The 26,467-nt window shown below is 42.0% G+C and overlaps 1 pseudogene; it reads right to left on the reverse strand.

The window, feature by feature from the left end:
* Window positions 1-8,876: 8,876 nt before the first annotated feature.
* Window positions 8,877-9,023, reverse strand: LOC122150258 (annotated as a pseudogene).
* Window positions 9,024-26,467: the final 17,444 nt, after the last annotated feature.

Genomic DNA, 26,467 nt, shown 5'->3' on the forward strand with positions numbered 1-26,467 from the left:
CCCATTCCAAAGAAAGGTGATCCCACAGAATGTGAAAATGATCAAACTATATCATTAATATTGCATACAAATAAAATCGTACTGAAGATAATCCAAAAACGGTTGTAGCAGTATACTGACAGAGAACTTCCAGAAATGCAAGCTAGATTCAGAAAAGGATGTGGAATGAGGGATATCATTGCTAATGTCAGATGGATCTTAGTTGAAAGCAAAGAATACAAGAAGGATGTTTACTTGTGTTTTATTGACTATGCAAAAGCATTTGATTGTGTGGATCATAACAAATTGTGGATAACATTGAAAAGAATGGGAATTCCAGAACACTTAATTGTAGTCATGAGGAACCTGTACATAGACCAGGAGTCTGTCGTTAAAACAGAACAAAGGGACACTGCAAGGTTTAAAATCAAGAAGGGAGTGTGTCAGGGTTGTATCCTTTCACCATTCTTATTCAATCTTTATGCTGAGCAAATAATCTGAGAAGCTGGACTATATGAAGAAGAACGTGGCATCAGGATTGGAGGAGGAATCATTAACAACCTGTGATATGCTGATGACACAACTTTGTTTGCTGAAAGTGAGGATGACTTGAAGTAATTACTGATGAAGACTGAAGAATACAATCTGCAATATGGATTACATCTCAATATAAAGAAAACAAAAATCCTCACAACTGGACCTATAAGCAACATCACAATAAATGGAGAACAGATTGAAGTTGTCAGAGACTCCATATTGCTTGGTTGTACAGTCGACGCCAACGGAAGCAGTAGTCAGGACATCAGATGATGTATACAACTGGTCTAATCAGCTGCAAAGGACCTCTTTCAAGTGTGAAGACCAAAGATGTCTCCTTGAAGATTAAGGTGTGCCTGACACCAGCCATGGTATTTTCAATCGCCTCTTGTGCATATGATAGCTGGACAATGAATAAGGAAGACCAAAGGAGAATTGATGCTTTTGAGCTGTGGTGTTGGCAAAGAATGCTGAGAGTACCATGGACTGCTGAAAGAACTAACAGGTGCGTCCTGGAGGAAGTGCAGCCAGAATGTTCCTTGGAAGCAAGAATGGCCAGACTTCGTCTCACCTACTTTGGTCATGTTGTCAGAAGGGACCATTCCCTGGAGAAGGATGTCATGCTTGCTAAGGTGGAAGGTCAACAAAGAGCGGAAGGCCCTTAACAAGATGGATTGACACGGTGGTGGAGGCGATGGGCTCAAGTATAGCAGGGATCATGGAGCGGCGCAGGACCAGGCGGTGTTTCGCTCTGTTGTGCATAGGGTCGCTATGAGTCATAAACGACTTGTCGGCACCTAATAACAACAACAAAACCAATGACAAAGTGCGAAGGTCAGAAATTGTAACCAGGTCTCCTGCATAGAAGGCAAGAGTTCACCCAAATTTAGTAGCTTAAAACAATAACCATTTTATTTGGTTATGATTCTGTGGGGCTTCCACTTAGGCTGGGTTCAGCAGGGTGGTTCCCCTGGGGTTACTTATGCAACTACCAACATCTAGAAACTTGACTGGGCTGGATAGTCTAAGATGACTTCACTCACATGTCTGGTTCTTAGTGGTGGCTATTGGCTGGGCCTCTCTCATCTTCAAGGAGGCTGTTCTTGGATTGTCCAGATGCAGCACTGAATTGTAGGAGGGCAAGAATGAAAGTTGAAAGGCTTCTTGAGGTGGGGGCTAGGAAGTCTCATTCTACCGGTGTTTTGGTTACCTCATGCTGCTCTGAGAGGAATATATCACAAATGGGATGGCTTTAACAAACAGGAGTTTATTCTTACAATTTTTGGAGGCTAGAAGTCCGAGTTCAAAGTGCCAAGCTCTAGGGGCTGGGTGAAAGCTGCTTGACCTTGGGCTTCAGCTCTGCCTCTTGCTCCCGGCTGAACCTAGAGGCATTTCTTCACTCAAGCAGCAGCTGGCTGCTGAGGCTGACAAACCTAAGGTCAACAAGTGAAAAAGCACTGTCCCAATATCACCAAACAACATGGCAGGCCGCTAATTCAAGTCCAGAAAAAGTCCCAAGATCAGCAAGGCACGGCAGGCTGTTGAACAACAACTTGGCTACATGCAGGGTTTGAGCCTGCCATAAAGCTGGAGACCTTCCTCAAAGTTGCTTTTTATATACTGAAAGGAGACCACATGCTTAAAGCAGCTATTCAGCTGCTCCAATAGATTCCATCATGGAGTTATTTACCAATCTCATGATGGGGAACAACTACATCCAACTGCCCAGCCACTCAACCAGGCCCAGCCAAGTTGACACACAAACTTAACTACCACAATTGGTCAAGCAAGTCACAAGTCTAGCCTCAATTCAAGGGTTGGGGAATAGACTCTTAATGGGAAGAATGTCAAAGTCACATTGAAAAGAGTTGTTCATACAAGAATGAGAATTTTTTTTTTTTTAATTTGCCACATGTTCATATTTTCTATAATCTTTGAGTAAACTTGTCATGTACAGTGATGACAACTTGTAGTATGTGTGGGAGAATGTGGCAAACCGTGCTAGTTCCCTACTCTTTATTCATTTCTTTCTTATTAGCAAATCTCAATTATATTTTTCATGGTGGTAATGGACCCAGTTACAAATATTCACCTCCCCAGATTCCCTAACAGCTAGGTCACCATGTGACCCAGTTCTAGCCAATGAAAAGAAATTTCCTGGATGGAACCTCCAGGAAAGCAGTTGTTTTCTTGATAAAAGGGAACAGACTCAAGTGATTTGTCTTTTTCCTTTTGTCCTTCCTCTCTGATTCCTGCCTGGATAACACATGCAACATTTGGAGGTAGAGCAGCCATCTTGAAATCATGAGAATGTTGTTAGTAATTACAGAATGGAAAGACAGAAGGAGCCTAATCGTTGATGGCATCATGGGGCCTCTTTTCTAGTCTGGACTCCCTGCCTCAAGGCTTCTTACTGCCTGAGAAAATTAAACCCTACTTGTTTAAGTCACTAGAACTGTGGTTTCTGCTACCTGAAGCAGGAAATGATAAAGAGATGCGGCTGGGAAGGAGGCCAAAGGCTGACCATAAAGGGCCGTGACTATTAGGAAGACACCATAGTTGTTATGAAAACAGAAATGAGTTTCTTTTATGTGAATGTGGGCATGCAAGGAAAGGCTGTAATTGTTGCAAATTTTAAAATAAAATCAGAGTCTAGATTTTGAAAGGTTGAAATAAATTGAAAGTGAACACTTTCAATTTTTCAGCACTTGAAAGAGGTCTTTTGCAGCATATTTGTATAATGGTTATGACGGAAAACACTTATACTTGGATTTTAAAAAAGATATCAAGATGAAAGAGCTTGGTTTCACAACCTAGGGGTTTAAATTGACTTAAGGCTTAGACTGAACTTACAGAATAAGCTGCAAGTGTTGAAAGCTCTGGCTTACCCTGATCTACCATGATAATCTAGGATCCAGAGCTCGGAAAGATGTCCCTCAAAGTTGCTTCTTTGACCTCACTGTCAATCCTAGAACTGGTGAATGGAGGCCATCTAGAGTCAGGCCAGGATGCCAGTAAGACCTGGGAAAGTTTAATTTGTACAAGAGAAGACTTGGAGGAACCCAATAATAACTGTAACAGTTATCTATCATGAATGCAAACCACTCAAAACTTAGTGGCTCAACCTGATAATTTTTTTTTTGCTCACAATTGTACAGTCAGGGCTGGGAAGCTTTTCTCTGCCTTACTTAGTGCAGTGGGAGCTCTAGTAGCATAGTGCCTAAGGCACTTGACTGTTAACCAGAAGGCTGGCGGTTCAAACCTACCAGCCACTCCTTGGAAGGAAGATGGGGCAATCTCCTTCTGTAGTGATGCTGCCTCGGAAGCCCAAGGAGGGGTCGCTATGAGTCGGGTCTGACTTGATGGCACTTAACAACAACAACAACTTAGTGCAGTGGTGTGGACTGGTATTTCTGATATATTCACAGCCAGCTGGCGGGTTGACCAGGGCTGAAGGAGCCATGATTGCTTAACACACATATCTGTTGCCTCAGCTAGAATGGTTGGAAAGACTGGGTACTGGTATACCTCCCTCCTCATGTTCTTTCATCCTCCTCCTCCACATGGTCACTCATCCTCAATCAGTGAGGCTGATCCAGGATTTGTGGTTTCTCAGAGCTCTAAGACAATGAAAGCAGAGGCTGTTGTTGTTGTTGTTGTTGTTAGGTGCCATCGAGTCAGCTCTGACTCATAGTGACCCTATGTACAACAGAACAAAACACTGCCCAGTTCTGTACGAGCCTCACAATACTTGCTATGCCTGAGCCCATCATTGTAGCCACTGTGTCAATCCATCTCATTGAGAGCCTTTCCCTTTTTTGTTGACCCTCCACTTTACCAAGCATGATATCCTTTCCAGGGATGGTCCCTTCTGACAATATGACTAAAGTAGGTCAAACAAAGTCTGGTCATTCTTGCTTCCAAGGAGCATTCCGGCTACACTTTGTCCAGGACAGATTTGTTTGTTTTTTTGGCAGTCCATGGTACTTTCCCTTTTTTTCAAGGGAGCTCTGGTGGCATAGTGCCTAAGACATGTGACTGCTAACCAGAAGGTTGGCGGTTCAAATCGACCAGCCACTCTTCGGAAGGAAGGTTGGGCAATCTACTTCCGTAGTGATACCGCCTCAGAAACCCAAGGAGGGGTCGCTATGAGTCGGATCCGACTCAACAGCTGTGAGTTTGGTTGGTTTTGGTTATGGTACTTTCAGTATTCTTCGCCAACACCACAACTTAAAAGCATCAAGTGTTCTTCAGTCTTCCTTATTCATTGTCCATCTCTCACATGCATATGAGGTTTGGTGCACCTTAGTCTTCAAAGAGACTTCTTTGCTCTTTAGCACTCGAAAGAGGTCTTTTGCAGCTTATTTGTCCAGTGCAGAATGACATCTTATTTCTTGACTGCTGCTTCCATTGGTGTTGATGTGGAGCCAAGTAATATGAAATCTTTGACAACTTCAAACTTTTCTCCATTTATCATGATGCTCCTTACTTGTCCAGTTGTGAGGATTTTAATTTTCTTTATACTGAGGTGTAATTCATACTGCAGACTGTAGTATTTAATCTTCATCAGTAAGTGCTTCAAGTCATCTTCACTTTCATTAAGCAAGGTTGTACCATGTGCATATTGTAGGTAGTTAATGAGTCTACCTCCAATCTTGATGCCACATTTTTCTTAATATAGTCCAGTTTCTCAGATTATTTGCTCAGCAAACAGATTGAACAAGTAGGGTAAAATGATACGATCCTGATGCACACCCTTCCTAATTTTAAACTATGCAGTATCCCCTTATTCTGTTTGAATAATAGCCTCCTGGTCTATATACAGGTTCCTCATGAGCACAATTAAGTGTTCTAGACTTCCCATTCTTCTTAATGTTATGCATAATTTGTTATGATCTGCACAATCAAATGCTTTTGCATAGTCAATAAAACACAAGTAAACATCTTTCTGGTGTTTTTTGCTTTCAGCCAAGGTCCATCTGACGTCAGCAACGAATCCAGCTTGCGTTGCTGGAAGTTTCCTGTCAATATTCTGCTCCAACTGCTTTTGAGTTCTCTTTAGCAAAATTTTACTTGCATGTGATATTAATGATATTATTAAATAATTTCTTTATTCTGTTGGATCACTTTTCTTTGGAATGGGTACAAATATGGATCTCTTCCAGCCAGTTGGCCACGTAGCTGTCTTCCAAATTTCTTGGCATAGATGAGTAAGTACCTCCAGCATGGCATCTGTTTGTTGAAACATCTCAATGGGTGTTCTATGAATTCTTGGAACCTTTTTTTTTCACCAATTTCTTCAGTGCAGCTTCAATTTCTTCCTTCAGTACCATTGGTTCTTGATCATACGCCACCTCATGAAGTGGATGAACATTGACCAATTCTTTTTTTGTGCAGTGACTCTTTGTATTCCTTCCATCTTCTTTTGATTTTTCCTGTATCATTCAATATTTTGCCCATAGAATCTTTCAATATTGAAACTTGAAGCTTGAAGTTTTTCTTCAGTCCTTTCATCTTGAGAAATGCTGAGCATGTTCTTCCCTTTTGTTTTTCTAAATCCAGGCCTTTGCATATTTCATTATAATACTTTACTTTGTCTTCTCAAGCTGCTGTTTGAAATCTTCTGTTCAGCTGTTACATCTTGACATTTTTTCCATTTGCTTTAGCTACTCTCCATTCAAAAGTAAGTTTCTGAGTCTCTTCTGACATCCATTTTGGTCTATTCTTCCTTTTATGTCTTTTTAATGACCATTTGCCTTCTTCATTTGTGATGTTCATCAAATTTATTTTTCTGATGGTCTCTAAATTCAGGTGGGATAAAATGGAGGTCATATTTTTGGCTCTTGTGGACTTGTTTAAATCACCTTCAGCTTCAACTTGAACTTGCATATGAGCAATTGATGGTCTGCTCCACAGTCAGCTCTTGGCCTTGTTTTGGCTGAAGATATTGAGCTTTTCCATCTCCTCTTTCCACAGATGTAGTCAATTTGATTCCTGGGTATCCCCTCTGGTGAGGTCCAAGTGTATAGCCACCATTTATATTGTTGAGAAAAGGTATTTGCAATGAATAAATCATTGGTCTTGCAAATTCTGTCATGTGATCTCTGGTGTCATTTCTATCTCCAAGGCTATATTTTCCAACTACTGGTGATTCTTCTTTGTTTCCAACTTTTGCATTACAATTACCAGTAATAATCAATACATCTTGATTGCATGTTTGGTCAATATTAGCCTGCAGAAGTTGAAAAAATCTTCAATTTCCTCGGCCTTGGCTTTAGTGGTTGGCATGTAAATTTGCATAATAGCAGTATTAACTGGTCTCCCTTACACAAAAAAAGAAAAAACACCTCACTGCTATGAAGTTAATTCTGACTCATAGTGACATCCATAGGGTTTTCAAGGTGATAAATCTTTACAGAATTAGATTGCCTCATCTTCTTTCTGGGGAGTGGGGGGTGGGTTTGATCTGCCAACCTTCTGGTTAGCAGTCAGATGCCTTAGGCACTGCACCCACCAGCAGAGCTCCATGGTCTTCCTTATAGTCATATGGATATTATCCTATTATTGACAGCATTATACTTCAGGATAAATCTTGAAATATTCTTTGTGATAATGAATGCCACACCATTCCTCTTTAATTTGTCATTCAATGGAGTCTCTTGGCAGTGCTCAGCTGCTAATCAAAATGTTGAGGGTTCAAGTCCACCCAGAGGTGCCTCAGAAGAAAGGCCTGAAGATTTACTTCTGAAAACTCAGCCATTGAAAACCCTATGGAGCACAGTTCTACTCTGACACAAATGAGTTTGCCATGAGTTGGAATCAATGTGACAGCAATAGGTTTTTTATTATTTCTATAGTCTTTACAATTCACATAGGGTGTTTACTTGCACTATCGCATTTGATCCTCACAACTAAGCTGAGATATGGTCAGGGGTATGCTGGGAAAACAAAATAAACAAACAAAAAGCTTTGTTTTGTGACATTTGCCAATATGTAAATACTCCTACCATGGCCAGTGTCAAGTAATCAACATGAGGTCACTGACAGTAGAGTGGTGAGGAGACGCATTCAATAGCTGGCTCAAGCACACCACTATATACAGCAGTGGGTATTACTATCTTTATTGCATATGAAATTACAAGACTTTCTCAAAATCACATGCAACCAATAGTGGTAGATCTGGGACACAACCCAGATCCAAATTGTATGCTTCAGCCATTCCATTGCCCTGCCTCACAGCAATTTTCTTTAAACATTCAAAGGCCTGTTTTATTCTGTTGTTGTTGTTGTTGTTATGTGCCCTCAAGTCGGCCCCGACTCATAGCGTCCCCTCCTTGGGTTTCCGAGGCAGTATCACTACGGAAGTAGGATTGCCCAACCTTCCTTCCGAGGAGTGGCTGGTGGGTTTGAACCGCCAGCCGTCTGGTTAGCAGGCAAGTGCCTTAGCCACTATGCTACCAGAGCATTCTAGGAGTAGCTAACTGTGTTCTACGTTGCTTCAGAGGGTAGAATAAGAGTCAAAGTGAATAAACTTCAGGGAGGCAGATTTCAGTATAAGAGAGTCCAGATTAGAATGTAATAATAGAACCAACAAAAAGGAATGAATTGTTTTTTTGCCATAGCATTGTCTCGATCACAGAAGTATCTGTCAGGGGCCAGACCTTTGAAGATTTCTGGGTTAGGGGAAAGATTGAACTAGGTAAACTTTAAGGCCTAACTATCTTTTAAATTCTAGTTATAAGGATTCTCTGAACTCTCAAACCTGAAATCATTTAATGTTCCTTTGAGGCCGAAGGCAAGGGAAAGAGAAGAAAAGGTAAAGGAAAGAAATAGAAGAGAAGAAAGGAAGGAGGTAAGTGTTAAGTCCTGGGAGGAGCTTGGGCAGATGAGAAATCCTCCTCCTGGGGAGCTACATCTGAATAATTCTGGATGGAAACTGTGTCTTCACTAGGAGTAACTGGTCCAGGTGACAGAGGCATTGACTCATGATATGGAAGCACAACTTGTATTTTACCCCAAGTCAGTTCAAATGACAGAAAACAGTCCAGACTTTGTGTCTGAAATGTTAGGATGTTCTCAGTGTAATAGAATGCAACCACTGATTTTGCCTGGCTGTCTAGATAATGTTCTTTCTTTCCAGAGGGGCTTCTTTAATTGTTCTCAGTAGGAAATTGTTATAGATTGAATTGTGTCCTTCTCCCTTCCAAAAAATATGTATTGAAATCCTAACCCCTATACCTGTGGATCTGATCATTTTTGAAAATACGATCTTTCTTTTGTTATGTTAATGAGGTCATATTAGTGTCCTGCAGAGACAGATGCTTTTATAAGCTCAGAAAAGCTGAAGATTCCTAGAAGCTAAAATACACAAGGAAGGGCCTCCCCCTAGAGCTATACCTGAGCTTCTGACTTCTAGCCTCCCTAACTGTATGCACATTGTAAGGCCCAAGGGCCTCTTCCATCCTTGTAAAGGGAAGTGCTAACCTTCTCTTCTTTTCACACAGCACCAGACTTCTAGCCTCCTGAAATGTGAGGAAATAAATTTCTGTTCTGCAGCAGCAGGAAACTAAGACAGAAATTTGCTGAAGATTTAGTATTTTGTCTCTTAGGCTCAGTCAGAATCCAACTGCTCCCCTACCCCCAAGTGCCCTGTCCCAGCTTTGCAGCAGTTTTAGGTGATCTGCTTGAGGGTCTGCTAGTCTTCAGCACTTCCCCCTCAACTCTGGGGGCTTCCTGGAGCAGCTGAAGTCTCTGGTTTTATAATGAGAACCACAAAACTGGAAGCTTTCCCGAGGTAGCAGTTCAAACCTTGAGGAATCAATCTCAGCATTTGGGAATAAACACCCAGGATGTTTTCTGGGATGACTCAGGCGTCACCAAGCATGCCAAGTAATTACACGGATAATAGTAAAGCTGTGGAGCTTCCAAGAATGGCCAAGACTGTTACTATAGTGGATAAATCATCTCTGAGAACAAGTCACTCAGCTCAAAAATTGCAAAAATCCATGCATACGTCTCTGGTTTCTGAGGAGCTAGAATTTCCATGTGCTGAACTCAAAGAAAAAGCAAATTGGCCAAGCAAAATCTGCCCTATTCTTCCAACAGGCAGCTCCCAAAAGCTGGACCAGCCCCATTAAAGACTTTCAACGGTTGATTTAACATTGAGGTTTTCCATGTTCACTGAATGGCAGGTTCTGCGAGTTTCAGGGGCTCCTAGTCACCCATGGGCATCCATGGGTCTGAAAAGACAGGGCAGAATGTATAATAAGAAGCAATAATGTTTCAAAGAGCCATTCTTCTGTAGGCTAGGGTAGCTGTACTCCACTCTGAAATACATTTAGGCAGTAAGGAACCATTATCAATCTACACACAAACCAGGCATAGCTCTGTAAGCCAGAGCTGCCCTCTCCCCAAGCCCAGAGTGCCCTGTTATCTCAGTTTTGCTTTTTGTACAGAAATAGATTGGAAAGCTTCAGGGAAACAAGGAAGCAGGTATTAAATTAGAGGTTCCAGTTCCCACTTTCTCACTCAGGCCCTGAGCTGTGGAACATTCTGAACCTGGAGCCTGGAGTAGGCCCAGGCCTCAGAAGTGGGGCTGTTTCTTGAGGCCTAAGGTCATTTCTCTCACCACTCCTTCCCTTCTTCACATTTCTCCTCACTGACCTCTAATTATAGAATCTTGGACCTTAGGGAAATGAGAAACCATGCTAGTCTAATTCTTTGCTTTATGAGAGAGAAGCTAAGGCCCAGGAACTATGGAGCTCTGGTGGCACAGTGCATAAAGCATTTGACTGCTAACCAGAAAGTTAGCAGTTCAAACCCATCAGCCACTCTGCTACTTCCATAAAAATTTACTTCCTTGGAAACACAATGGGGGTTGCTATGAGTCCGAATCAACTCAATGGCAGTGGGTTAAAGTTTTTTGGTTTAAGGCCTAGATATACTGGCTTTTGAAGATCACTCAGCTAGTTGATAAAAGAGTAGTTCATTAGCCAGTTTATGCTATTAATCCCTTGAGTGTATAGTCCTCTTCTCCCCTTCTCTGCTTTTTCTCCCAAATGGATGTAGTAGTTAGTCTCCAAGATGCCCCCAATAATAACCTGCCTCTTGGTATCCAGACCTTTACATCCTCCTCTTTGTCACTGTATCAGGATTGGTCTGTGTGACCAATAGAATATGGCAGAGTGATAGTATGTCATTCCTGAGATTAGATTACAAAACATTGTGACTTTGTCTGTCTGTCCCTCTCTCTGGTCACTCATTTTGGGAGGAAGCCAAATGTCACGTCATGAAGTCACCCAAGCAACCTATGATGAGGCTCAGGTTTTGAGAAACAAAATAGCCAATAGCTGACAAAGAACCACATGACTGGGCTTGCAAGCATCGTTCCACAGTTGAGCCTTCAGATGACTACAGCCCCAACTAACAGCTTAATTGTGAATTCATGAGAGATCCTCAGTTGAAACCACCAGCCAAAGCACCCCTGTATTCCTAATCTATAAAACTGAGATAACAAGTATTTGTCATTTTAAACTGCTAAGTTTTGGAGTAATTAGTTGCATTGTTGTTGTTGTTATGTGCCGTCGAGTCGGCCCCGACTCATAGCGACCCCTCCTTGGGTTTCCTAGGCAGTATCACTACGGAAGTAGGATTGCCCAACCTTCCTTAAAAGCACTGGATTTTTTTTCTTGCCTTCTTTTTTTTTTTTTTCTCAGAAAGAAAAAGAAATGAAAGGCAATATCTGTTTCCACCATGACCAGTCAACAAGGCCTTGTCCTACACCACTTGTTATGAATTGAATTGTGTCTCCAAAAACTTGGCTAGGCTGTGACTGTCAATATTATGTACTTATACTCCATTTTGTGATTTGATCTAATTATCTTTTGTGTTATAAACTCTCACCTCTATGATTGTACTTCAGGACAGATCTTAAAATATCCTTTGTGATGATGAATGCCACACCATTCCTCTTCAATTTGTCATTCCTGGCATAGTAGATCATATGGTTATCTGATTCAACATGGCCAAAACTGGTCCATTTCAGCTCATTAATGCCTAGGATATCAATCTTTATGCGTTCCATTTCATTTTTGATAATCTCCAGTTTTCCTAGATTCATACTTCGTACATTCCATGTTCTGATTATTAATGGATGTTTGCAGTTGTTTCTCCTCAATTTGAGTTGAGCCACATCAGCAAATGGAGGTCCCAAAAGCTTAACTTTATCCGTATTATTAAGGTTGGTTCTACTCTGATGAGGCAGCTCTTTCCCAGTCATATTCTGACCTAAGGGGCTCATCGTCTGGCACTGTATTGGACAGTGTTTCTGGGCTGTTCATAAAGTTGTCCAGTGATGTATCAGACAGTGTTTCTCTGCTATTCATAAGGTTTTCCCTGGCCAATTCTTTGAGAAGTGGATGGCCTCTTCCTTCTTCTGAGTCTGTCTCAGTCTGGAAGCTGCATTTCAACCTGTTGCACCATGTGCAACCCTGGTGGCATTTGAAACACTGGTGACACAGCCTCCAGCCTCACAGCAAGATGCAAGCCACCATAGTACGACAAACTGACAGACAAGTTCATCTCCCTTAACTGTTTGAAACCTCTCTACCTGGCTTTCCCTCCTTCCTGCCTTGGGGTGGGGGCTGTCTGTCTCTCTCCCCTTACCTGGATAGGATAGGATAATATCCATATGCCTACAAGGAAGACCAGTTAATACGATTATTATTCAAATTTATGCACCAACCACCAAAGCCAAAGATGAGGAAATTGAAGATTTTTTTTATCAACTTCTGCAGTCTGAAATTGACTGAACATGCAGTCAGGATGTGTTAATTATCACTGGTGACTGGAAAGCAAAAGTTGGAAACAAAGAAGAATCACCAGTAGTTGGAAAATTTGGCCTTGGTGACAGAAATAATGCTGGAGATCGCAGGATGGAAGTTTGCAAGACCAGTGACTGATTCATTGCAAATACCTTTTTTCAACAATACAAATGGTGGCTATACACATGGACTTCACCAGATGGAGTACACAGGAATCAGACTGACTACATCTGTGGCAAGAGGCAATGGAATAGTTCAATACCTTCAGCCCAAACAAGGCCAAGAGCTGATTGTGGAACAGACTATCAACTGCTCATATGCATGTTCACCTTGAAGTTGAAAACAACTAAAAGAAGACCACAAGAGCCAAAATATGATCTTGAATATATACTTCCTGAATTTACAGACCATCAAAAAATATAGATTTGATGCATTGAACACCAATGACTGAAAACCAGAGGAATTGTGGGATGACGTCAAGAACTTCATCCATGAAGAAAGCAAAAGGTCATTAAAAAGACAGGAAAGGAAGAAAAAAACAAAATGGATGTCAGAAACTTGCCCTTGAACAGAGAGTAACTAAAGCAAATGGAAGAAATGACAGGATAAAAGAGTTGAACAGAAGATTTCAAAGAGCAGCTCAAAAAGACAGTCAATTATTATAATGAAATGTGCAAAACCTGGAGTTAGAAGGCCAAAAGGGAAGACGCGCTCAGCATTTCTCAAGCTGAAAGAACCAACAAGAATACAGTTTTACCTTATTTCTAGAGATATTCAGCTGAACATTCTGGGACCAGACAAGCCAGAGAGGTGGAACTGACTGGCTATCTCAGGTAAGTTAGAGACAGTGAGAGCTGGTTAGTGTACACCAGGGGCAAAATATCACCACTCTTCAATACTACAGAGACTTACTGTACAAAATAATGTCAAGTTAGTTTGGTACAGCTGGAGGAGGGCTGGAGATGTTTCAGGACCTATTTATGATATGTGAACCAATAGCCTTAATCTCTTCAGCTGTTCCTTGGTCTCCTAAAGGAGACCAGGAAGTAGAAGAAAATGAAGAAGTTGGATCCAGAAGTCAGTTTCTGCCAACAGGAACAATGGGTGCAATTGTGCTTCTCACATAGCAGCAACCACTCTCAAGAAGCATTAAATAAAATTATGCACATGTCATTCTCACCATGAGAATCTTAGCATGGGAAATTCCAGATGTGGGTTTTTTTTTTTTTTTTTTTTTGGAATTTGAGGGATCTGGGAAGACCATTCCAATAAAAGAGAAATTCCATAGGTAAGTTAGGGAGTGGCCAGTTCTTGGGTGATCTCTCCCAGCAAGAGAAAATGCAAACATGTGCTTTAAGAGTTTCTTCAAAACAAAAAAAAATACAAATATTTCTTAATGCAAAGGCCATGCTTCCCTTTAATATTAAAGATAGTCCTGTTATTGTTTCTGAGAAGCTTCCAAGAATGGAGGCTGAACTATTACTAAGCTCACAGGAAAAGAAAAAGAGACCTTTAGAGCTAGGAAATTATGACTTTATGTGGTTTCTTCTTGTCCTTAATTGTGTCCAAGCCAAACCCTGAAAAGTCTCCAAAAGGGGAATCCTGTGTGTGCTGTGATTCTGGGACTTCTAAGAGGGAACATATGGTGGAGCAGGAACCATCAAGTGGAACCACAGAGGCAATGTGGTGTATTAATAACAGCATAAAACTTGAGTCCTACCTCAATCACTTACTAGCTGTATAACCTAAAGAATGCTTCTTAGCTTCTCCAAGTCTCTATTTATATCTGTAAAATGAAGATGATATCTAAATAGTTTAAGTAAAGAGTGTCTGTGAAAGACCTTTGAAGACTAAAAAAATGAGAGAATTGACCTTATAATCAATAACCCCATACAGGACTTATTTTAGGTGCCATTTGCCCACAGCTCTTTAGGTGGTCTTGTGACTACAGACTCCTGATCAAAGCTGGATGGACCTTCAGGAATGGGTAAACACAATGAAAACCAAAATACAGACTTGCAGGGTGTGGGCCAATCAGGACATCTTGAAGAGGGCTTACCTATCCACAGAGCTGTCTCAATTCCAGCACCTATCACGTGGACTTTTCCAATAAATTCCCACGTTCTTGAGATAATTTGAGGAGTCTCTGTCCTTATACTCAATGGATCCTGAATAAAGCCACTTTGAGTTTAGAGAAACATCAGTTGTCTACTTGCTCCACGAGTGTAATTTAACTCTCCTACTTCGTTTCTAGGCTTCTAAAATCAAGATCAGGAGCTCTGGTGGCGTAGTGATTAAGGCATTTGACTAATAACCAGAAGGCTGGCAGTTCAAGCCCACCAGCCACTCCTTGGAAGGAAGATTGAGCAATCTCCTTCTGTACTGATACTTCCTCAGAAACCCGAGGAGGGGTTGCTATGAGTAGGATCCAACTCGACAACAGTGAGTTTGGTTTCTTTTAAAACAAGGTCTACGTTTCTATATGAATGTGTTCTCCAAGAGCCTACCACAGCCTATCAGTTACTATAATTCCCATATGTGCAGAATAGAACTAACCTCCAGGGGGGTTTAAGGCTGTGACCTTTCAGAAGCAGATCACTAGGGCATTCTTCCAAGGAACCTCTCTGTGGGTTCAAACTACCAACCTTTTGGTTAGCAGTTGAGTACTTAAATCTTTGTGCCACTTGGGGACTCCTTAGAATGGGAGAGGCCTCAATAAATATTCTGCAAATGGCTTACCACTGACTTCCACAGACCTTTGCCTCATTAATCTCATCATCTTCTTTGTAGCCATATCTGGAAGATCAACCTTAAATATTATTGCTGTTGAACAAACAATACAAATTTCTTTATCCAGAAAACAGTCTCTCCATGTACACTCAGCACAAACTTCTGAGATCTTCATAATAGATGTGGGGTAGATCATGGGTACTGAGGGACTTTTCAGAATAGCTGTAGTCTAATCTCCAAGCCTCTCATTCCATTTTCTCAGGGAAATTACTAGACCTCAAACTCAGCCTCTTAAAGATGTGGTTAACTTCTGATCACAATGAGAAGTTAAGAGTAAAATGAAGAAGTATTGGACTGGAAGCCAGGAGGAGCCAGCTGGTGGCAGATTAGCCCACGCTAGCCTCTGCAGAGCCTTTGGGTGTCCTTTGTTTCTGGCCCCTACCCCTCCTGCCTTCCAATATCCCAGCTGGAAAAGCCAGCTCACCCCGCATCTCAATTAACCCTGGGCTCAAGGTCAAGTGTTCCCACTCTTCTGTTCCTTAACTTCTGTCTGTGAGACCTGTAGATCTTTTTAGCTCCTGGGACTGCTTTCTCTATGCCCTCAGCCCCCACAATGCTTGCTGTGCCCTTTGAGGGAAAATCTCAGGGAATCCACCTTCAGAAAGACTCTTTAAACTTCTCTCCCCCAACTCCCATCCTGAAACCCAATTCTCTCGCCTTCCTCAAAGGGGAGAATATAATGTTCCAGAGCTCCAGCCTTGGTGCTGGTGTCCTTGCTTACCCTGTGGCCAGCAGTCTGGGAAACACCTTCCAGTCTTGCTTATAACTTTGTGTACTTTTGAATGGCCTGCTGCCCACACGGCCACCATCGGGTTCAAGAAAATGACTGAGGCTGAAGAACTACTTGGGAGAAAGCAACATTACTGTGATGCCCTCTAAGAATAGAGAAGCCCTGGCTGGGTGGGCTTGGGCACTATCGGGAGGTGTAAAGCAGGAAGATCCAGCAAAGCAGGGAAGAGGGAAGAGGCTTGGGGCTAGGGAGAAAGGGCTCATCTAACATAGGGTTCTGGAGTCCCCAGAGGTTAAAGACAACTTCAGCAGCATTAGAGCCTCTGTTCTGGTCATGTGAGGGGGCGGGGTTGTTGGCAGCTCAGTAGTCTATGATTGAAGATGATTTCCCTGAGTTCAGGCCTGACATAGCCCTTAGAGCTGCTGGCAACTGAACACATTCTGGGGTCTAAGGCCAAACTGAAATTATGGAGAAGGGGAAAGGACATATGTTGTTGCTGTTGTTAGGTGCCATTGAGTTGTCTCCAACTCATAGCGACCCTATGCACAGCAGAATGAAACCCACCCGGTCCTGAGCCAACTCTATGATCCTTGCTATACCTGAGCCCATCACCACTGCCACCATGTCAATCCACCTCACTGAGGGCCTTCTCCTCTTTCATTGACCTTCCACCTTACCAAGCATGACATCCTTCTCCAGAGAATGGTCCCTTCTGACAACATGACCTAGTGGATGAGACAAAGTCTGGCCATTCTTGCCTCCAAGGAGTATTCTGGCTGCACTTCCTCCAGGACAGACCTGTTAGTTCTTTTAACAGTCCACGGTACTTTCAGCATTCTTCACCAACACCACAGCTCAAAAACATCAATTCTTCTTTGGTCTTCCTTATTCATTGTCCAGCTCTCACGTGCATATGAAATGATTGAAAATACCATGGCTTATGTCAGGCACATCTTAGTCCTCAAGGAGACATCTTTGCTCTTCAGCACTTGAAAGAGGTCCTTTGCAGCCAATTTGCCCAGTGCTATACGTCATCTAATGTCCTGACTGCTGCTTCCATTGGTATCAATTGTAGAACCAAGTAATGTGAAGTCTTGGACAATTTCAATCTTTTCTCCATTTATCATAATGTTGCCTATAGGACCAGTTGTGAGAATTTTTGTTTTCTTTATATTGAGATGTAACCCATACTGCAGACTGTGTTCTTCAATCTTCATCAGTAAGTGCTTCAAGTCATCCTCACTTTCAGCAAACAAATTGTGTTGTCTGCATATCTCAGGTTGTTAATGACTCTTCTTCCAATCCTGATGTCACACCCTTCTTCCTATAGTCCAGCTTCTTGGCTTATTTGCTCAGCATACAGATTGAATAAGTATGGTGAAAGGATACAACCCTGACACAATCCCTTCTAGATTTTAAACCATGTAGTGTTCCATTTTTCTGTTTAAACAACAGCCTCCTGGTCTATGTATAGGTTCCTCATGAGTACAATTAAGTGTTCTGAAATTCTCATTCTTCTCAATATTATCCACAATTTGTTATGATCCACACAATTAAATGCTTTTGCATAGTCAATAAAACACAAGTAAACATCTTTCTGGTATTCTTTACTCTGAGCCAAAATCCATCTGACATCAGCAATGATATCCCTTGTTCTATGTCCTCTTCTGAATCCAGCTTGCATTTCTGGAAGTTCTCTGTCAATATACTGCTGCAACTGTTTTTGAATTATCTTCAGTAAGATTTTACTTGCATGCGATATTAATGATATTGTTTGATAATTTCCATGTTCTGTGGGATCACCTTTCTTTGGAATGGGTACAAACATGGATCTCTTCCAGTCAGTTGGCCAGGTAGCTGTCTTCCAAATCTCTTGGCATAACTGAGTGAGTGCTTCCTGTGGGGCATCTCTTTGTTGAAACATCTCAATGGGTATTCCATCAATTACTGGAGTGTTGTTCTTCACCAATTATTTCAATGCAGCTTTAACTTCTTCCTTCATTGGTTCTTGAACATATGCCACCTCCTGAAATGAATGAAAATCGACCAGTTCTTTTTAGTAGAGTGATTCTTTGTATTTCTTCCATCCTCTTTTGATATTTCCTGCATTATTCAATATTTTGCCCATAGAATCTTTCAATATTGCAATTTGAGGCTTAAACTTTTTCCTCAGTTCTTTCAACTTGAGAAATGCTGAACATATTCTTGCCTTTTGGTTTTCTAAAATCTTTGCACATTTCATGAGAGTAATTGCCTTTGTCTGCTCAAGCTGCTCTTTGAAATCTTCTGGTCAGCTCTTTTATCTTGTCTTTCTTCCATTTGCTTTAGCTACTCTTCACTCAAGGGTAAGTTTAAGAGTCTCTTCTGACATCCATTTTGGTCTTTTCTTTCTTTCTCATATTTTCAATGACCTCTTGCTTTCTTCATGGATGATGTTCTTGATGTCATCCCACAGTTCTTCTGGTTTTCAGTCATTGGTGTCCCATGCATCAAATCTATTCTTTAGATGGTCTCTAAATTCAGGAGTGATATATTCAAGGTCATATTTTGGCTCTTGTGGACTTGTTTTAATTGTCTTCAACTTGAACTTGAACTTGAACTCTCATGTGAGCGGTTGATGGTCTCTTCCACAATCAGCTCCTGGCCTTGTTTTGGCTGAAGATATTGAGCTTTTCCATCACCTCTCGCCACAGATGTAGTCAATCTGATTTTTGTGTACTCCATCTGGCAAAGTCCACGTGTACAGCCACTATTTGTGTTGTTGAAAAAAGGTATTTGCAATGAATAAGTCATTGGTCTTGTAAAATTCTATCATGTGATCCTCAGAGTTATTTCTGTCTGATCTCCTGAGTTATTTCTGCCACTGAGGCCAAATTTTCCAACTACCGGTGATTTTTCTTTGTTTCCAACTTTTGCATTCCAGTCACCAGTGATAATTAATGCATCTTGATTGTATGTTCGGTCAATTTCAGACTGCAGAAGTTGATAAAAATCTTCAATTTCCTCATCTTTGGCTTTGGTGGTTGGTTCATAAGTTTGAATAATAGTAGTATTAACGGGTCTTCCTTGTAGGCATATGGATATTATCCTATCACTGACAGTGTTTTGCTTCAGGACAGATCTTGAAACATCTTTTATGATGGTGAATGCCATGCCATTCCTTTCAATTTGTCATTTCTGGCATAGTAGATCATATGGTTATCTGATTCAAAATGCCCAAAACCCATCCATTTCAGCTCACTAATGTCTAGGATATCAATCTTTATGCGTTCCATTTCATTTTTGACAACTTCCAATTTTCCTAGATTCATACTTTGTACAGTCCATGTTCCAATTATTAATGGATGTTTGCAGCTGTTTCTCCTTAATTTGAGTCATGCCATGGCAGCAAACCGAGGTCCATATGAGTAAGGCTGATTTTACTCTGATGATGCAGCTCTTTCCCAGTCCTATTTTGAGTGTCTTCTGACACAAGGGGCTAGTCTACGTGCACTGTATCAGACAATGTTTCCGAGCTATCCATAAAGTTGCCCAGTAATGTATCAGACAGTGTTTCTCTGCTATTTGTAAGGTTTCCCCTGGCCAATTTTTGAGAAGTGGATGGCTTCCTCCTTCTTCCTAGTTTGCCTTAGTCTGTAAGCTGCATTGAAACCTGTGCACATGTGCAACTCTGCTGACGTCTGAAACACCAGTGGTACAGCCTTAAGCCTCACAGCAATGTACAAGCCCCACAGGATGACAAACTGACAGACAAGTTTGTCTCCCCTAGCTGTTGGAAACCTCTGCACCCTCTCTTTACCTAGTTCCTACCTGGAACCTGCCACTTTGTGATCCCTCGCTGCTCCCTCCCTTTCCTGGCTCTAAGTGGCTTGGGGCCTAGCCTTGCCTCCCACTGGTCTAACCTCTGGTTAATGCTATCTGCTCAAGCTCCAGATGCCCCGGGCCCAGGCTGCTTTTGCATATGCCTCCTCCTTATAGGGGAGGGGATCCCCCTCAGTAACTCCAGCCCAGGACCACTGGAACTATGGAGACTGCCTTTCTAATTTGGTTTGCAGGTTGGGGATGGAGTCTGGAGTAGAAGAGACTCATCACACTGAGTGTTCTCTGGTTACTTAAACTTTAAGTACATTGCGTTATACCATGTTTGTCTCATATAACATGCATACTGCACATGGGAAACTAACATGCGATGAGGTTATGTGATTTGCAAAAAAATGTATAATGCATACATTATTTGTGTAAAAATTTGTATATAAGGCTAAAGTGCTTGGCTGCTAACCAAAAGGTTGTAGGTTCAAGTCTACCCAGAGGCATCTTGGAAGAGAGGCCTGGTGATCTACTTGTGAAAACCCTATGGAGCACAGTTCTACTCTGACACTCATAGAGTCTCCATGAATTGGGGTCAACTTAAGTGGTGTTGGTATTGGTATTGGTGTTTATATATTCACAGATAGACCTTGATGGCAGCAAGACAGACCTTCCCAACTCCTTTCTTGGGAATATCCTTGTTTAACTTGACCTCCAGGAGGTGAGAAGAAAAGGCCCTTCCTCTAATGGATTTGATGCTATTGGTTGACTACCTCAGGTGGAGAGGACTCCCCAGCATCTTTGGCTGAAAGAGGTTGACTAGGGGAGGCTCTTGGCCTGGCCTGACATGGCCAGATGAAAGTCCCAGACAATGAGCATTGGAAGAGATGAGAAGCTGTTGCTTTGAGGTTGTTGCTGTGTTTCAAGGTAACCCTGTCCAGGGCAGCCATCAGTGATAGACACAACAAGGGAGTTAAAATCATAACACACACACCCTGGAGACTCTGTGGCAAAGAACGTGGTTTGAGAATGGACTTTCACTCAGCACCCCAGTCTCCATCAGGAACTATTACTGTGCCAACACAGGTTTGTATGGCATGAGCCCAACTTCTAACTCACAGACTTAAAAGTATAGTGGTTAAGTGTATACAGTATGGAAGCAGGCTGTCTAGTTTCAAATTCCACCTTCTCCACTCAATGTTAGCTGCTAGCCTTGAGTAAGTTGCTGGAATTTTCTGTGCCTCTGTTTCCTTATCTGTTATAATGAATAATTAAAAAAAAAAAAAAAAAAAGCCAAACTCACTGCCATAGAGTTGATTCCAACTCATAGTGACCCTTATTGAGGTAAACCTTTATGGAAGTAGATCGGCCCATCTTCCTTCTACGGAGCAGCTGGTGGATTGGAACCACTAACCTTCTGTTTAACAGCCATATACCTTATCCACTATACCACCAGGGCTTCTTACCATGCCACCAGAGTGCCTACATTGATTAAAAGACTTAGTATGCCTAAGACACTTGACTGCTAACCAGAAGGCTGGCGGTTCAAACCCACCAGCCACTCCTTGGAAGGAAGGTTGGGCAATCTATTTCCATAGTGATACTGCCTCAGAAACCCAAGGAAGGGTCGCTATGAGTCAGGTCTGACTCGATGGCACATAACAACAACAACATATATAAAGCACTAGGGATAGTGCATGGCAAATAGTAAGCAGTATTTTTTCATTATTGTTACTGATATAAATAATGTTTATGGTGATCCCATGTGTGTCAGAGTAGAACTGTGATCCATGGACAAACAGATCAGCAAGGCTTTTTTCTAAGGCACCTCTGGGTAGGTTTGAACTGCTAACGTTTCAGCTAGTAGCTTAACTTTTGCCCCATGCAGGGACTCCTGTTGCAAATCACAGCCTATCTGAAAGACAAACACTTCTCAAAAGTATGCAACCTTCACAGGTCATGAGGCTATTTGTACTTCTCTTTCAAGGTCCATTGGTCAGAGAAATATGTGAGACCAGCTGTTCTCAACATCTTTACCCCCCTCCCCCATGTGAGACAGCAGGGAAGTCATTGGACACCAGCAGCTGCCACAAAACTCTTCTGTTATTTGGCACTCAAGGGGCCTTGTCTCACCCGACCCCAGCACTCTGAAGTTTGCCCTCACCTTGGCCAGCCCACAAGGTTTATAACCAGACACGCTGACCTCCCCTTGAATCTTGACCTCTTAAACTTGGTTAGCTAGAGGCTAGGGAAAGAAATTAAAGTCTTCATAACATGAAAAGCCCAATACTGGGAGGTTCAATTAAAGCATCTTCAATCATTGTGGCTTCGCGGCTTTGACTGATTATAGGCGGTCTCTGGGTTATAAAGGAGATCCGTTCCTAACTGTGTCTTTAAGTCTCTAAGTGGAATCTGTAGGTGAGTCAGAACAGGTGAATAGTCCCTTATTTAGCCCTACTTTGGTGCAAGAAAAGGCTCAAAGCCTGTTCAATGTTTTAAAAGCTGCACCTGTGACAAGTGAGGTGCCTGTGATGAAAAATTTGTTGCAAGTAGGAGTTGGTTCAATAATTTCAAAGTGAGGGCAAATTTACATGACATTAAAGGGCAAGTAGGAGTTGTCTGTAAATTGGTCATTGGTAACACAGGGATTGCTTATATTTAAATTCTCCACATCAATTTGAGAAGCAGGATGGGGCATAGAAAACTGGCTGCCTCCCAGACTTGGTGTGATTCTCTGCAGCAGAACCCTTGCTAGCATAGCCACAAAGGGAAGGCAACAGGAGCTCAGAAAACCTTTGGGCCGAGAGCTTACCTCATTCCTAAAGACAGAATCACTGAGGCCAGGCCCAATTCTGGTGTAGAGAAAGAGAGGAAGGAGAGCTTCAGGGAGTTGGGGTAAGGAGAAGGGGACCAGGAAGGAGAAGGAGGCTGGGAAAATAGGCATTATTATTACAGGCTTTTCTATAAAATACATAATCTGTGTGTGTTTTTGTTGTTTAGGTGCTACTGAGTTGGTTTCAACTCACAGCAACCCTGTGTACAACAGAATGAACACTGCCTTGTTTTGTGCCATGTTCACAGTCAATGCCATGCCTGAGCCCATCATCACAGTCACTGTGTCAATCCATCCCATTGAGGGTTTTTCCCTTTTACACTGACCCTCTACTTTACTAAGCATGATAACCTTCTCCAGGGACTGGTCCCTTCTGACCATATGACCAAAGTATGAGAGACAAAGTCTGACCATTTTTGCTTCTAAAAAGCATTCTGGCTGTGCTTCTTCCAAGATAGATTTGTTCATTCTTCTAGCAGTCCATGGAACATTCAATATTCTTTACCAACACCACAATTCAAATGCATCAACTTTTCTGCAGTCTTCTTTATTTATACAGTCCAGCTCTCACTTGCATATGAGGCTATTGAAAATACCATAGCTTAGGTCAGACACATCTTAGTCTTCAAAGTAACATCCTTTTTCTTAATTAACTTTGTAAAGAGTCTTTTGCAGCAGATTTGCCCAATTCAATATGTCATTTGATTTCTTGACTGCTGCATGCATGGGTGTTGATTGTGGATCCAAGTAAAATGAAATCTTTGACAATTTCAATCTTTTCTTCACTTATGATGTTACTTATTGGTTCAGTTGTGAAGATTTTTGTTTTCTTTATGTTGAGGTGTAATCCACATGGAAGATTGCAGTCTTTGATCTTCACTAGTAAGTTCTTCAAGTCTTCACTTTCAGCAAGCTAGGTTGTGTCATCTGCGTATCACAGGTTGTTAATGAGTCTCCTTCCAATCCTGATTCTGCATTCTTCATATAGTCTAGCTTTGTTGTTGTTGTTATGTGCTGTCGAGTAGGACCCGACTCATAGCGACCCCTCCTTGGGTTTCCGAGGCAGATTGTCCAACCTTCCTTCTGAGGAGTGTCTGGTGGATTTGAACTGCCAGGCTTCTGGTTAACAGTCAAGTGCCTTAGGCACTACACTACCAGAGCTCCCAGTCTAGCTTTACAGTCTTTTAGTCAAGATCCATCTGACATCAGCAACAACATCTCTTGTTCCATGCCCTCTTCTGAATCTGCCTTAAATCTGTGTGTAGTGCAGATAAATTAGTTTTTAATTAGGCCAAAGGATTGCTGTGTGTATTAGGATTACATCTGGTTGTAAATGACAGGAAATCCAGAAGTAATATTGACTTTAAAAAATAGACTTTTATTTACCTCTCATATAAAAGAAATTTGGAGATAGACAATCCAGGGTTGGTTTGGAAGTCCTGTGGTTATCAACAAACTGTTGTTCTTGTTGTTGTTATGTGCCGTCGAGTCGGCCCTGACTCATAGCGACCCCTCCTTGGGTTTCCGAGGCAGTATCACTACGGAAGTAGGATTGTCCAACCTTCCTTCCGAGGAGTGGCTGGTGGGTTTGAACCGCCAGCCGTCTGGTTAGCAGGCAAGTGTCTTAGACACTATGCTACCAGAGCTCCCATCAACAAACTAGGCCCCACCTAATATACTGTTCCCTCAACTTCAGCATGTTTCCTCATGTCCCAGATGGCTGCTCAGTCTCCAGCCATCACATCCAGACATCAGATAACAGAAAAGATGCTTCTCAGAGATCCCACTTGTTACTTTTGCCTAAATTTCATTGGCAGAACTTAGTCATGGTCATATAATCTCTCCTCTGGTTAGCTATGTACCTGGAAAAACTGGGATCTGTTATTAAGAAAAGAAGAAGGAATATTAGGGTGTGAACAGTGATCTCCACCACATTGTGTATGAAAGGGGGGCAGTTAACTATCTAAACTCCCAAACTTCTCCTCAAGAAAAGAATGTTTTGGAAGCATAAATTTTTTGTACACTGAAGGTCATCTCTTCAAACTTCTGTTCTACTAAATATGAATCACCCCTCAGGTCTCAGCTTCAGCCTCATTCTTCAGGAAACCCTCCCAGAATCCCTTCGTCTCATTAGGCCTTCGTTTGCATGTATGCTCTCACAGCACTTTATGCTTCTTCTTCAAATCACTTAGTTGTTGTTGTTGTTGTTGTTGTTAGCTGTTGTTGAGTTGGCCCTTATGGTAGTTGTGTTTTTGTGTCAACTTCACTGGGCCTGGTTGAGTGGCTGGGCAGCTGGTGGTAGTTATTCCCCATGATGAGACAGGCAATTAACTCCATGGTGGGATCTACCACAAGCAGCTGAGTAGCTGCTTTGGGTATGTGGTCTACTTCTCGTATATAAGAAGCAGCTTTGGGAATGGTCTCTAGCTTATGGCACCTTGAACTCTGCATGTAGCTGTGTTGTTGTTCAGCAGCCTGTTGTGCTCTGCCGACCTTGGGACTTGCAATGGACTTGAATTAATGGCCTGCCATGTGATTTGGTAATATTGGGACTGTGTCTTTTTATTTGTCAACCTTGGGCTTGGCAGCCTCAGCAGCCAGTAGCTGTCTGAATGAAGAAAAGCCTCTAGCTTCAGTGGGCAGGGAGCTGGAAGCAGAGCTGAAGCCCAAGGTTGAGGCATTTTCAGCCAGGCCCTAGAGCCTGGTACTTTGAACTCGGACTTAAAGCCTCCAAATTGTAAGAATAAACTCTTATTTGTTAAGGCCATCCCATTTGTGGTATATTCCTGTCAGAGCGGCACTAGGTAACCAGAACAGCCCCTGACTCAAGGTGATCCCATGCATGGCTGCATGGTCCTGAGTCATCCCTATGATCCACAGGGTTCTCATTGTCTGACTTTCAGAATTAGATCACCAGACCTTTCTTTCTAGTCCATCTTAGTTTGGAAGCTCTGCTGAAACCTGTTCAGCATCATAGCAACCTGTAAGCCTCCGCTGACAGACGGGTGGTAGCTGTGCATGAAGTGTATTGGCTGGGAATTGAACCTAGGTCTCCCACAGTGGTAGAAGGTGAGAATTCTACCACTGAACACTGATGTCCCTCTCAAAGCACTTTACACCCTGATGATTGCTGAATTTTCCATCACTCATCTGTCAGTTTTTTGTACTGTGGTTGCTTGCGTGTTTCTGCCAGGTCAGAGAGAATTCAAAAATGGTTGCAGCAGCGTATTGACAGGGAATTTCCTGGAATTCAAGCTGGATTCAGAAGAGGATGTGGAACAATGGATATCATTGCTGATGTCAGATGGATGTTGGCTGAAAGCAAAAAATACCAGAAAGATATTTACCAGTGTTTTATTGACTATTCAAAGGCATCTGACAGAGTGGATCATACTAAATTAAGGACAACATTGCAAAGAATGGGAATACCAGAACAATTAGTTGTGCTCAGGAGGAATCTGCACATAGACCAAGTTGTTCCAACAGAACAAGGGGATACTGTGTGGTTTAAATCAGGAAGCGTGTACATCAGAGTGGTATCCTTTCACCATATTTATTCAATATGTATGCTGAGCAAATAATCCAAGAAGCTGGACTATATGAAGAAGAACATGGCATCAGGTTTGGAGGAAGATTCATCAACAATCTGTGATATGCAGATGACACAACTTTGCTTGCTAAAAGTGAAGATGACATGAAGCACTTACTGATGAACATCAAAAATTACAGTCTTCAGATTGGATTATACTTCAACATAAGGGAAAAAAAAAATCCTCACAACTGGACCAATAAGCAACATCACAATATAAGGAGAAAAGATGGAAGTCAAAGATCTCATTTTACTTAGATTCACAATCAACACCCATGGAAGCAGCAGTCAAGAAATCAGATGTCGAGAGGCGGGGCAAGATGGCGGACTAGGCAGAAGGATTGCACAGACCCTCTTCAACAAAGAAAAGGGAAACCAAT

This window comes from Orycteropus afer, unplaced genomic scaffold (assembly GCF_000298275.1).
Source record: "Orycteropus afer afer isolate SDZICR_OR568_19922 unplaced genomic scaffold, OryAfe1.0 scaffold00111, whole genome shotgun sequence".
Lineage (NCBI taxonomy): Eukaryota > Metazoa > Chordata > Mammalia > Tubulidentata > Orycteropodidae > Orycteropus > Orycteropus afer.